Consider the following 14,684-nt stretch of genomic DNA (forward strand, 5'->3'; position numbering starts at 1 on the left):
TATTTGATTAATGATGGATTCCTTGATAATTTTATAATATATTGATATTCCTAATTACCAACTCAAAACACATCTGTATCATTCATGTTTTACTTTCCTCCCACAAAGCACCTTACGCCATAAAAACCGAACAGCTAACATGCTAACCATAGTTATGAGCAACATAACTGCTAGCAGCGTGGCTATGGCTTCAACAGAGTGGTAGGTGAATCAGGATATCTTGTAGGACTGTCCTCAGATGAGCTGCTCCTTTGTTCCGTATCACAAACTGGATCCAGAACATGGCAAGGTCCAGTGGCTTAATGGGCTGGTCCATGTGCAGCCTGGACAGCCTTTGCGTGTTCTCCCTGTAGGACGGCACATAGAGCGCAGCCTTCACTGCCTCCAGGAAGACATCGTTGTCTAAGGTGGCGATGTCCACTATCTTAGCCACTCCCTTAGCCCTCATCCTGTTGACGTTATCAACGGGAGGCCGACTATGGGGACACCTTGGTAGATGGCCTCCTGGACTCCGTTGGTGCCCCAGTGTCCCAGGAGGTCGTTCTGGGGGAGCCAGTCCACCAGTAAGGTGTTGTTGCACATGGAGGCGGATCTCTTCCCAGTGTGCCTCCAGATGACCTTCTGAGGCAGTTGGGCAAATGCAGTGGCAATGTCCTCAGCGATGTCCACAGAAAACTGTCCTTACAAGGTCCCCAGGGATATAATGATGACCCCATGGTCCCCAGAGCTCTGGACAAAGTCCTCCATGTCCTGGGGAAGCGGCTTGGAGGGCTTGCACTGGAAGCTGCCCATGTAGACCACTTTTGGCATGGTGTGACGCGGAAACTCAAAGGTAAAGTAATTCCTTATGAGCCAAATATATGCTGCCTGGAAGAACGTCATGTAGTGAACGTCAGGGTCAAAGTGACAAAGTTTAGCTAGGGTTTAGGATATATGCGATTGTGCTGACGTTGCTTCCAGAGGCAGTTTGGAACTTGGTAGTGAGTGTTGCAACCGAGGACAGACGCTTCAGCATTCGCCGGTCCCGTTGTGTGAGCTTTTGTGGCCTACCACTTCGCGGCTGAGCCGTTGTTGCTCCTAGACGTTTCCACTTCACAATAACAGCACTTACAGTTGACCGGGGCAGCTCTAGCAGGGCAGAAATTTGACAAACTGACTTGTTGATAAGGTGGCATCCTATGATGGTGCCACATTGAAAGTTCTCAGTAAGACCATTGTACTGCTTGTCTATGGAGATTGCATGGTTTTGTGCTTGATTTTAGGTGTGGCTGAAAGGATGGAAGTTCAATATGTAGCTAGATGTAGAAGGCTAATGTTAACTAGCTAACGTTGCCCATGAAAGGAAGTTAGGCTAGCGAGCAAGGATCTTAGCCAGGTAGCCTAGGACCAACAAAAATATAAGCGTGTACTGTATGACAGAGTGATAGACCGTTTCGTCAACATGAAAGAGAGGATGATGGCATTGACGTTTCTCTACAAGTAGAGTAAGTCAACATGTTTTTTCTATTTGCACGAACGCACACGCACACACAGACACAAATCAGAACTATGGACAGCCACATCATATTTAGCTTACGTTGATTGGACAAAATTGTTTTTGGCATATTTTAGTTGTCACTGTATTACACTAAGCATATGTCACGACTTCCTCCGAAGCTGCCTCCTCTTCTTGTTCGGACAGGCTTCGGCGTTCGTCGTCACCGGCCTTCTAGCCACTGCTGCTCCTCATCTCATCATTCCATTTGTTTTGTCTTGTTTTCCACACACCTGGTTCATATCCCCTCATCAGTACCTGTATACGTGTTCCCTCTGCCCCCCTTGTCTTTGTGTGTGATTGTTACTTTGTGGAGGTATCGCTAGCTCGGTGGAGCATTTTGTTATTTTATCGGCAGGAATATTTACATGTGTATGTTTGGTTCCCAGTACGCATTTAAGTCGCACTGGGATCGTGTTTACGCATTGCTGCAGACTACCTTATTGGGCTGAATAAAGCATATTCCTTCTTCACACTCCTGCGCCTGACTCCGTCCATCCCCTCACCACAGCATAGGCGATTTGATGATATTGAAATGTTGGTTGAAATTGTGCTGGAATAGTGAAGGCAGCTCCTGTTTTCTTTGCGACTTGCAGTAACTCTCCGTGGTTCTAAATCAATAGTTGTTTAGTGGTCTGAAAATTAACATTAACTTGCTTGACCATGCTGTAGGTCATGTAACTGTTTGTTACATGCAATATGCTTTGTGGATTTCACCGGATAGAGGTTGCTCTCCGGTTTTGTGATGAAACAAAGGTGTGGTTGAATTTATTCTGCCACTGTGTCTTCTTATTGTCTCGACTTTAGGCCTATACAGTGGGGGGGAAAAGTATTTAGTCAGCCACCAATTGTGCAAGTTCTCCCACTTAAAAAGATGAGAGAGGCCTGTAATTTTCATCATAGGTACACGTCAACTATGACAGACAAATTGAGGGGAAAAAATCCAGAAAATCACATTGTAGGATTTTTTATGAATTTATTTGCAAATTATGGTGGAAAATAAGTATTTGGTCACCTACAAACAAGCAAGATTTCTGGCTCTCACAGACCTGTAACTTCTTCTTTAAGAGGCTCCTCTGTCCTCCACTCATTACCTGTATTAATGGCACCTGTTTGAACTTGTTATCAGTATAAAAGACACCTGTCCACAACCTCAAACCGTCACACTCCAAACTCCACTATGGCCAAGACCAAAGAGCTGTCAAAGGACACCAGAAATAAAATTGTAGGCCTGCACCAGGCTGGGAAGACTGAATCTGCAATAGGTAAGCAGCTTGGTTTGAAGAAATCAACTGTGGGAGCAATTATTACGAAATGGAAGACATACAAGACCACTGATAATCTCCCTCGATCTGGGGCTCCACGCAAGATCTCACCCCGTGGGGTCAAAATGATCACAGAACCACACGGGGGGACCTAGTGAATGACCTGCAGAGAGCTGGGACCAAAGTAACAAAGCCTACCATCAGTAACACACTACGCCGCCAGGGACTCAAATCCTGCAGTGCCAGACGTGTCCCCCTGCTTAAGCCAGTACATGTCCAGGCCCGTCTGAAGTTTGCCAGAGTGCATTTGGATGATCCAGAAGAGGATTGGGAGAATGTCATATGGTCAGATGAAACCAAAATAGAACTTTTTGGTAAAAACTCAACTCGTCGTGTTCGGAGGACAAAGAATGCTGAGTTGCATCCAAAGAACACCATACCTACTGTGAAACATGGGGGTGGAAACATCATGCTTTGGGGCTTTTTTTCTGCAAAGGGACCAGGACGACTGATCCGTGTAAAGGAAAGAATGAATGGGGCCATGTATCGTGAGATTTTGAGTGAAAACCTCCTTCCATCAGCAAGGGCATTGAAGATGAAACGTGGCTGGGTCTTTCAGCATGACAATGATCCCAAACACACTGCCCGGGCAACGAAGGAGTGGCTTCGTAAGAAGCATTTCAAGGTCCTGGAGTGCCCTAGCCAGTCTCCAGATCTCAACCCCATAGAAAATCTTTGGAGGGAGTTGAAAGTCTGTGTTGCCCAGCGACAGCCCCAAAACATCACTGCTCTAGAGGAGATCTGCATGGAGGAATGGGCCAAAATACCAGCAACAGTGTGTGAAAACCTTGTGAAGACTTACAGAAAACGTTTGACCTGTGTCATTGCCAACAAAGGGTATATAACAAAGTATTGAGAAACTTTTGTTATTGACCAAATACTTATTTTCCACCATAATTTGCAAATAAATTAATACAAAATCCTACAATGTGATTCTCTGGATTTTTTTTTCTCATTTTGTCTGTCATAGTTGACGTGTACCTATGATGAAAATTACAGGCCTCTCTCATCTTTTTAAGTGGGAGAACTTGCACAATTGGTGGCTGACTAAATACTTTTTTTCCCCATTGTATGTCATGGTCGCAAGGCATATGAACTAACAGGTTATAGAGCAAACAATGCAATTATCATATAGGTTGTAATATGGCTTTTTTTTCTGGCTTGGCTTCCCTAGTGATTTTACCCACGCTGCGCTCTTGTAGCCCTTTCCTGCAGTCAATGGATGGAATGTTATCCATATTTTTTATAATTTCATAAAGATTCATTTTTTTATATTTATTTTTTAACCTGGTGTTTCTATGTCAAACAGGTTTGTTATATTTCAGTATTCTGTGATGTATATAAAGTGTAATTTTGGGATGCAAACTCAAAAGTGAATACATTTCAATTCTATATCTGACATTGCACAGGTGTCTTCTTTTCTTAAGCCCATAACCATGTGTGTGAGGTGTGTAATTTTGTTTCAAAGTGGATTTGTTTAAGACTACCGAGAAACACTCTGTGTGGCCCTGATTTAGCCCACTGCAGTAAACGGTTAAGGTCCTTACCACTGAATAGAATACTGGAAGAGATGGAGACCCGCACACTGTCGAAAAAAATGAATAAATCCAAAACTGAGGCTTGAATCCAAAATAAAGATGTTTATTAAAACATCATGGTGCCCCAAAAATCATATATGAAGGACAATTGCACACTATGAGGTTGGAATAATACTGTGAAATTGTGAAAAAGCGTAATAGCTGTTTGTTTGAACAGACCGCCTGAAATTTCAGCCTGTTTTGGTGGGATGGCATTTTGGCCAAATTAGTTAATAGACCAATAAGAAATAGAGTTCCAAACCTCTCTGCCCGGTGCCAATAACAGCTAGTTTTCCATTTTCCCCTCCCAACTCAGACCACTCTTAAAGGGGAATTACACCAACAACAAAAAAATCTGTTTTCTTCCAGACCTAAAAATAATGGTCTTCTGATGTGATTTAAGCATTGACATGGACTCAGAACATCCAATTTCGTTGTTTCTCTATGAACAATTGTAATTTTGAGAGTGCAAAACTAAACAAAATCTAAAACCAGACAACTTAAACTGAGTAAACATAATTTGGGAAAATATAAAATAGAATTTGTGGAGAAAATCTGATATTTCATAGGGCCCCTCTTAGAGTTGTACTCTTGTACACTAAGGACCCAGAGAAGAGTTGAAGGGAAGAGGAGAAGAGAAGAATGGGCCTATTTGAAAGCTAGAAAAAAATAAGCAGCTCAGAAAATGTTTCATTTTTTAAAGAATCTCTCATGCTCGAAAAGGTTGGAGGCCCCTGCTGTAAAGGAACAACCTCCTAATATATATATTATTTTTTCATAAAATGCAACTAACAGGATTTATGTCAACTCCATCAGACATCATAAAATGCGTTTCATGTTTACAATTATTATCCAACAAGTTTTTAAAGGCCTTGATTGTTTAATTCTAACATTAGATTATTCAAACATGTAATACAAATCTCCAAATTTATTTTTCTAATTTTGTTAGCATTTTAGCATGTTTTTCAAGATTTAGAACATAAAACAACATTTATAAAGCAAACATTATCCCTTAGGTCTACAACAGCAAATACCTCAATTGTTTAAGCATATGTTGTGTAACAGTGATTTAAAAAAAAAATCTGAATACTGACAAAAAAAAATTCGTAAGGGGGTTAGCCATCAATGAGGGAGTTGATAAGCCACTGATGGAGTTGACAACAGATACTCAAAACATACATGTACAGTGAGGGAAAAAAGTATTTGTGTCATGGGCCTCTCACTCCACCGGGTTACCACCTTAATTTTCTTCCACTCTGCTCACCACTCTCTCTACTCAGCCTAACTAGCTCCACCTGTCCCTGCTCTGCTCTGCTCTAATTACTCTGCCAGCTGCGCTGCATTATCCACTACCTCTCCCAGTATTTAAGGCCCTGTCTTTCAGCTCTCCGGTGTCAGATCGTCTGCAAAGCTCACACCCGGAACCTGTTTGCTCGCGCTTCTGGCTCACCCTGGTTTTGTGACCCCGGACCTGCCTGATTTTTGGATACTCTTCTGCCCCAGGAGATCCAGTCCTGCTTCTGCCATTACGACTCCTGACTACTCTTCAATCCCGGTAACTCTGACCAGCCTTCTGCCTTGCTACTACGTATTTTGGATTTCCCTTGAACTGTACTGCTGCCTTGTTTCATTCCGCCCTGTTGTGTCTGTGTCTCCCCCCCCCAGGACTTCTGGACCACCCACCACCGGCTTCATAGGACGCATCGCTGCCATTGGGGGGGGCACAGACCCAGCACATTGGACGGGATCCCTGTTACCCCTGGAGCCTTCATTCACTCCCTACTTCCCTTTTCCCTTAAGTTTTAATAAACTTTCTGGTGTGACGCAATTGTGGTCCTCTGGTCGTCTGTCTGAACCGTGACAGTACGATCTGACCATTATGGACTCAGCGCACACTTTCCCCGACATGGAAACCGATGAGCATGAGCAGCAGTTCCAGCAGCAGCAACAACAACTCGCCATGATCATTCAACTCCTCACCAACCTTACCCCAGCCAGTCTGCCCACCAGCCCTGCCCCCGAGTTACCTGCCCCGGTCATTGCAGCCGCTGCTCCGGAACCCAAGATTGGAAACCCCGAGCGGTTCAACGGCGATTCAACCCAGGTCCGGCCATTCCTGACTAGCTGCCGACTTCAGTTCTCCTTGCAGCCAAGGACCTTCGCCACGGAGGGGGCTAAAGTTGGGTATGCCATCACTCACCTGACGGGCCGAGCTCGACTCTGGGGAACAGCAGAGTTCGAACGTCAAACCCCCGCATGTGCAACCTTCGACCTGTTTGCTGAGGAGATGCTGAGGGTGTTCGACCTGGATTCACCAACCGCAGAGGCGTCTCGTGAACTGTTCAGTATTCGACAAGGCAGACGTACAGTCGCAGACCATTCCATCGACTTCCGAACCCTGGCTAGACGAAGTTCTTGGAACACACCATCGTTGGTGGACGCGTTCTTCCATAGTTTGGCTGACTATATCAAGGACGAGTTGGTCTCCCATGAACTGCCTTCCACTCTTGATGAAGCCATCGCACTGACTGTCAGGATCGACAGAAGGATACAGACCCGTCGTCGTGAGAGGGGGCGCCAAGGTCCACCTACTACCGGCATTCGGAGAGATCCGACTGGGCTCCTGTCATCTACTGCCACTCACCCAGGTCAGCTTGATCAGTCTGAGCCTATGGAGATTGGGCGAGCCTCTCTCACTCCTGCAGAGCGCCAGCGCCGCTTCACCTCAAACCTCTGCCTCTATTGTGGAGGTGATGGACATCGTGTGGTAACCTGCCCTTTAAAGTGCCGAAGCTCACCGGGCATAGGGGGAGTCCGGTTGAGTTCAATGACCATCCAGTCCTCCGACCGCAAACCCCTGCTGCAAGTTCACCTCCGCCTCTCTGACTCAACTCACACCCTGGCTGCTCTGGTGGATTCTGGCGCCGAAGCCAACATAATGGACATCAAGCTGGCACGCCAACTGGGACTGGAGAACCTCCGTTTGACACCTCCTATTCCTGCCCGGGCACTGGACGGACACTTACTCGGATCGGTCACTCATGTCACGGCCCCGGTCTCGATGGGTCTGTCCGGAAACCATCAAGAAACTATCCAGTTTCACCTGCTCCCCTCTCCAGGCCAACCCCTCATCCTGGGTTACCCATGGCTCCGCCGGCACAACCCTCAGCTCGACTGGGTGACCGGGGTGATCAGGGAGTGGGGAGAGGACTGCCACCGAACCTGCCTGCTTGCTGCCGCACTACCCCCTCGGCCAGTACCTACTAACTCCGCTCCTGACCTCTCCAATGTCCCAGAATGCTACCATGGTCTCAGAGAGGTGTTTAACAAAGCAAGAGCCACATCTCTGCCCCCTCACCGACCGTACGACTGTGCCATCGACCTCCTCCCTGGAACAGCCCCTCCAAAGGGTCGTCTTTATTCGTTGTCTGCTCCTGAAAGAAAGTCCATGGAGGACTACATCAATGGCTCTCTGTCCGCAGGATTAATCCGTTCATCTTCATCTCCTGCTGGTGCTGGCTTCTTCTTTGTGGGGAAGAAGGACGGATCTCTTCGCCCCTGCATCGACTACAGGGGACTCAACGACATCACAGTGAAAAACCGTTACCCTCTGCCTCTGCTCACCTCTGCTTTTGAGTTGCTCCAGGGAGCCACTGTTTTTACCAAGTTGGATCTCAGAAACGCTTACCACCTAGTGCGGATCCGGGAGGGAGATGAATGGAAAACCGCATTCAATACACCAACAGGCCACTACGAGTATCTGGTTATGCCTTTTGGCCTCACCAATGCTCCTGCTGTGTTCCAGGCTCTAGTGAATGATGTACTGCGGGACATGTTAAACAAGTTTGTCTTCGTTTACCTGGATGACATCTTAATCTACTCCAGAAACCTGTCTGAACACACCCGCCATGTCCAGCAAGTCCTTCATCGTCTTCTGGAGAATTCCCTCTACGCCAAGGCAGAGAAATGTGAGTTTCACGTCAAGACAGTGGCCTTCCTGGGGTACATAGTGGCAGAGGGAAGTATCCAAATGGATCCTGCCAAAGTATCAGCAGTCACTTCATGGCCAGTTCCGGAGAACAGAAAGAAGCTGCAACAGTTTCTGGGGTTTGCTAACTTTTATAGGAAGTTTATCCGGAACTACAGTACCGTTGCTGCCCCTCTCACTGCTCTAACCAGCACCAAGCAACCCTTCACCTGGACCCCAGCAGCCGACAAAGCCTTCAGTACCCTCAAGGTGAGGTTCACCTCCGCTCCCATCCTCCAGATGCCTGATGTGGACCGGCAATTCATTGTGGAGGTGGACGCCTCGGATGTGGGAGTTGGTGCTGTAATTTCTCAGTGGGCTGCGGAGGATAGGAAGCTCCATCCCTGTGCCTTTTTCTCACGTCGGTTGTCCCCCTCTGAGTGCAATTACGACATAGGGAACCGTGAGCTGCTGGCTGTGAAGCTTGCCTTGGAGGAGTGGCGTCACTGGCTGGAGGGGTCCACCATTCCATTTCTCGTTTGGACCGATCATAAGAACTTGGAGTACATCCGCACGGCCAAACGGTTGAACTCCAGGCAGTCCCGCTGGGCCCTGTTCTTCACCAGGTTTAATTTCACTCTGTCATACCGGCCTGGATCACGCAACACCAAGCCAGACGCCCTCTCCCGTCAATTCCAGAAGGATGACACCCCCTCCAAGGACCCTGTGGCGATTCTGCCAAGTCCCTGCATCGTTGCAGCTCTGACCTGGGCTGTTGAGGAACAGGTGCTGGAGGCTCTCCGTAACCAGCCAGGTCCCAGCACTTGCCCAGCTGACCGCCTTTTTGTCCCCGAAGACCTGAGGTCCCAGGTCGTTCAGTGGGGACATGACTCCCGCCTAGCTTGTCACCCTGGCTCCACCCGCACTTACAACCTGCTCGCCCAGAGGTTCTGGTGGCCCTCTCTGAGGAAGGATGTACGGGAATTCGTCCAAGCCTGCCCCATCTGCAACCAACACAAGTCGTCCTGCCAGCCCCCAGCCGGATTGCTGCAGCCCCTGCCTGTGCCCAGACGTCCCTGGTCTCACATCGCCCTTGACTTTGTCACGGGGCTGCCCCCTTCAAGTGGCATGACCGTCATTCTCACCATCGTTGACCGTTTCAGCAAGATGGCACACTTCATTCCCCTCCCCAAGCTCCCAACCGCCAAGGAGACCGCCCAGGTGGTCCTGGAACACGTCTTCCGGATCCACGGACTGCCAAAGGATGTTGTTTCTGACCGTGGTCCACAATTCTCCTCCGCTTTTTGGAAGGAGTTCTGTCACCTGCTGGGAGCCACAGTCAGTCTGACTTCCGGATTCCATCCCCAATCCAATGGGCAGTCAGAGCGGGCTAATCAGGAGCTCGAGAAGGCACTGCGATGCATGACTTCACGCAACCCCCACTCCTGGTCGCAGCAATTGACATGGGTGGAGTACGCACACAATTCTCTGACCTGCTCTGCCATCGGTATGTCCCCTTTCCAATGTGTTTATGGATACCAGCCTCCTCTATTTGCCAGCCAGGAAGAGGAGGTTACTTGCCCATCTGCACTTGCTTTTGCCCGTCGATGTCGCCGCACCTGGTCACAAGCCCGAGCCACACTCCTCAGATCCGTTGCCAGCTACACTACCGGGGCCAACCGTCGGAGAATTCCTGCACCCACCTACCATGTTGGTCAAAGGGTGTGGTTGTCATCGAAGAACCTGCCACTCAGGGTGGAGTCGCAGAAGCTGGCACCTCGGTTCATTGGCCCATTCCCTATCATAAGAGTGATTAGCCCAACTGCTGTCCGGCTCCAACTACCTAATTCCCTGAGGGTGCACCCCACTTTCCATGTGTCTAAGATTAAGCCCATCCATGAGAGTCCGCTGGTCCCTGCTGCGCCTTGTCCTCCTCCTCCACGGCTCGTCGATGGTGGTCTGGTTTACACCGTCCGCCGCCTGCTTCGGTCCAGACGGAGGGGTAGGGGTCTCCAGTACCTCATTGACTGGGAGGGCTATGGACCTGAGGAAAGGACCTGGGTGCCAGCTAGTCGGATTGTGGATAGGACTCTCATCACCGCTTTCCACCAACGGCATCCTGATCAACCTGCAATCCGTAGGGGCCGTCCCAGAGGGGTCCCTAACCGTCCTGCCCGCTCGGCTTCCTGTCCTGTGCCTGATCCTGTCTCGGGACCTGTCCCATCTCCCGACCACGGCCCTCCGGCTTCCTCCGAGGATGAGGACGTTCACTCGGACCGTTCGGAGGAGTTCTAGCCCTCCTCCGGCTCCCCTCCTCCCGCCCGGCGTGGTGTTGCTCTTGGGACTTCTGGGGCCGTCCCTTGGGGGGGGGGTTCTGTCATGGGCCTCTCACTCCACCGGGTTACCACCTTAATTTTCTTCCACTCTGCTCACCACTCTCTCTACTCAGCCTAACTAGCTCCACCTGTCCCTGCTCTGCTCTGCTCTAATTACTCTGCCAGCTGCGCTGCATTATCCACTACCTCTCCCAGTATTTAAGGCCCTGTCTTTCAGCTCTCCGGTGTCAGATCGTCTGCAAAGCTCACACCCGGAACCTGTTTGCTCGCGCTTCTGGCTCACCCTGGTTTTGTGACCCCGGACCTGCCTGATTTTTGGATACTCTTCTGCCCCAGGAGATCCAGTCCTGCTTCTGCCATTACGACTCCTGACTACTCTTCAATCCCGGTAACTCTGACCAGCCTTCTGCCTTGCTACTACGTATTTTGGATTTCCCTTGAACTGTACTGCTGCCTTGTTTCATTCCGCCCTGTTGTGTCTGTGTCTCCCCCCCCCAGGACTTCTGGACCACCCACCACCGGCTTCATAGGACGCATCGCTGCCATTGGGGGGGGCACAGACCCAGCACATTGGACGGGATCCCTGTTACCCCTGGAGCCTTCATTCACTCCCTACTTCCCTTTTCCCTTAAGTTTTAATAAACTTTCTGGTGTGACGCAATTGTGGTCCTCTGGTCGTCTGTCTGAACCGTGACAATTTGATCCCCTTCTGATTTTGTACGTTTGCCCACTGAGTGGGGGGAGTGCTCCTAATCTCAGCTTGTTACCTGTATAAAAGACACCTGTCCACAGAAGCAATCAATCAATCAGATTCCAAACTCTCCACCATGGCCAAGACCAAAGAGCTCTCCAATGATGTCAGGGACAAGATTGTAGACCTACACAAGGCTGGAATGGGCTACATGACCATGGCCAAGCAGCTTGGTGAGAAGGTGACAACAGTTGGTGCGATTATTCGCAAATGGAAGAAACACAAAAGAACTGTCAATCTCCCTCGGCCTGGGGCTCCATGCAAGATCTCACCTCGTGGAGTTGCAATGATCATGAGAACGGTGAGGAATCAGCCCAGAACTACAGCTGGGACCATAGTCACCAAGAAAACAATTGGTAACACACTACGCCGTGAAGGACTGAAATCCTGCAGCGCCCGCAAGGTCCCCCTGCTCAAGAAAGCACATATACAGGCCTGTCTGAAGTTTGCCAATGAACATCTGAATGATTCAGAGGAGAACTGGGTGAAAGTGTTGTGGTCAGATGAGACCAAAATCGAGCTCTTTGGCATCAACTCAACTCACCGTGTTTGGAGGAGGAGGAATGCTGTCTATGACCCCAAGAACACCATGGAGGTGGAAACATTATGCTTTGGGGGTGTTTTTCTGCTAAGGGGACAGGACAACTTCACCGCATCAAAGGGACGATGGACAGGGCCATGTACCGTCAAATCTTGGGTGAGAACTGAAAATTGAAAATGGGTCGTGGATGGGTATTCCAGCTTGACAATGACCCAAAACACACGGCTAAGGCAACAAAGGAGTGGCTCAAGAAGAAGCACATTAAGGTCCTGGAGTGGCCTAGCCAGTCTCCAGACCTTAATCACATAGAAAATCTGTGGAGGGGGCTGAAGGTTCGAGTTGCCAAACGTCAGCCTCGAAACCTTAATGACTTGGAGAAGATCTGCAAAGAGGAGTGGGACAAAATCCCTCCTGAGATGTGTGTAAACCTGGTGGCCAACTACAAGAAAGGTCTGACCTCTGTGATTGCCAACAAGGGTTTTGCCACCAAGTACTAAGTTATGTTTTGCAGAGGGGTCAAATACTTATTTCCCTCATTAAAATGCAAATGATTTTATAACATTTTTGACATGCGTTTTTCTGGATTTTTTTGTTGTTATTCTGTCTCTCACTGTTCAAATAAACCTACCATTAAAATTATAGACTGATCATGTCTTTGTCAGTGGGCAAACGTACAAAATCAGCAGGGGATCAAATACTTTTTTCCCTCACTGTACATATTTTTGCCTCGAAAAATACAAGTTCAATAAAACATTTGTAAAATATGGAAAATGATTCATTTGAAAATCCCCAATATAAACATAACCATAAATATTTAAATAAACATGGTGTATGATTTGTTTACAGTATATGCTATCTGGGGGGCCTGACCTTGGGGCGACCTGTAGTCTGTCAGGAGACCATCCAAGGGAAGAATGGGCCATTCTCACACAAAGCAGTGTTGCTGGGACTTGTAATCACACATTATTGTTACTGCATGATGAAATTGTCTTGCCTAACAGTCGGGATCTCCATCCAATCTGTTAATTATTTTAGCAGCAGTGTGTTTGAACTGTGGAGAGCTGCAACATGATGGCGGCAGGTAGCTTAGTGGTTAAGAGCGTTGTGCCAGTAACCGAAAGGTCGCTGGTTCTAATCCCCGAGCTGACTAGGTGAAAAATCTGTCGATGTGCCCTTGAGCAAGGCACTTAACCCTAGTCGCTCTGGATAAGAGCGTCTGCTAAATGACAATAAAAAAAATAATGTAATTTTTTTTTTTTTATGTCAATGTACACTGTCCTCAGTTTCATCCCATGCTTCCTCCATATTTGCACATTTGCACTTCTATTTGCACTTCAGATGCACTTAGCCACATGCAGACAATAGGCCTACTCAGAACACTCGGCCAAAGGGGTATTCCAATCTAACAAACACGCCAGACAACTTAAGAGCAGCTACTTCACCATTAGAGAGAGTGAGTAACAGTAGAGAGTGGGCTGTCAGTGCAGTGTGGGTTGGTACTGTTGGGCAGAAGGGAGACAAAAAGAAAGTCAAACAGACAGACAAGTAGACAGGAGGGAGGGCGGACACTGACAGGCTGGTGAGTACACAGTGTGATGGGTGGATGGCTGCAGTAGGTGGGTAGATTTTCATGTGTATAACATACAGGCAGAGAGATGGGGAAAGGAAACAAGCAGACACAGGGAGGAAGCTGGGCTGAAGCATAAATACAGAGGAGATTGATTTCCAGAGCTTTTGCACCTGCTATTTTCAGAAGGGAATAAAATACGTAAAACAAAGCTAGAACCATGAAACAGTCTGCAACTTTAAGACTTTATGCACTTTAACATTTTGTTCTGCTAATCCTATAGGGTTTACTACCTCTGGAAAATAGCAGGTGCTGTGATGAGGTGTGAATGAAGGAGTCAGGCGCAGGAGGTAAAATACCGAAGTCCAGAGTTTATTCCGTTTACATAAATAAAACGCACCCAGCGTCAAAACGAAACTATCACAAGGGAAATATTCCACCTTGGCAATAACAAATGGAAGAGTAGCTCAACCGAGCTACTCGCTCTCACAATGAAACAATCACTCACAAAGACAAGGGGAACAGAGGGAACACTTATACACATACTAATTAGGGGAATGAGCACCAGGTGTGTGTGATTGACAAGACAAGACATGACAAGTGGAGTGATGAGAATGGGATCGGCAGTAGCTAGTAAGCTGGTGACGACGAACGCCGAAACCTGCCCGAACAAGGATGGGAGGCAGCCTCGGCGGAAGTCGTGACAGGTGCTAGCACTGTACACATACGTGCAAGCTGTACACACACACAAATGCTCAGTAAATCTGACCCTGGCCCTTGTACAGTGCCTTCAGAAAGTATTCATACCCCTTGACTTATTCCACATTTTGTTGTGTTACAGCCTGAATTCAAAATTGATTAAATATATTTTTTCTCTCACCCATCTACACACAATACCCAATAATGACACATTGAAAACATGTTTATAGAAATTTTAGCAGATTTCTTGAAAATTAAATACAGAACTATCTAATTTACATAAGTATTCACACCCCTGAGTCAACACTTTGTAGAAGCACCTTTGGCAGCAATTACAGCTGTGTGTCTTTCTAGATAAGTCGCTAAGAGCTTTCCTCATCTGGAATG

General features: G+C 47.9%; 1 pseudogene across 1 annotated transcript; it reads right to left on the reverse strand.

The window, feature by feature from the left end:
• Nucleotides 1-210: 210 nt before the first annotated feature.
• Nucleotides 211-4,097, reverse strand: LOC311144358 (UDP-glucuronosyltransferase 2A3-like; annotated as a pseudogene). The gene is made up of 3 exons: nucleotides 4,043-4,097; nucleotides 489-917; nucleotides 211-447 (listed from the first exon to the last, which is right to left on the reverse strand). The product of its transcript is annotated as a UDP-glucuronosyltransferase 2A3-like (transcript).
• Nucleotides 4,098-14,684: the final 10,587 nt, after the last annotated feature.

The sequence above is a fragment of the Coregonus lavaretus genome, assembly GCF_964263955.1.
Source record: "Coregonus lavaretus genome assembly, chromosome: 17".
In the NCBI taxonomy this organism is placed as follows: domain Eukaryota; kingdom Metazoa; phylum Chordata; class Actinopteri; order Salmoniformes; family Salmonidae; genus Coregonus; species Coregonus lavaretus.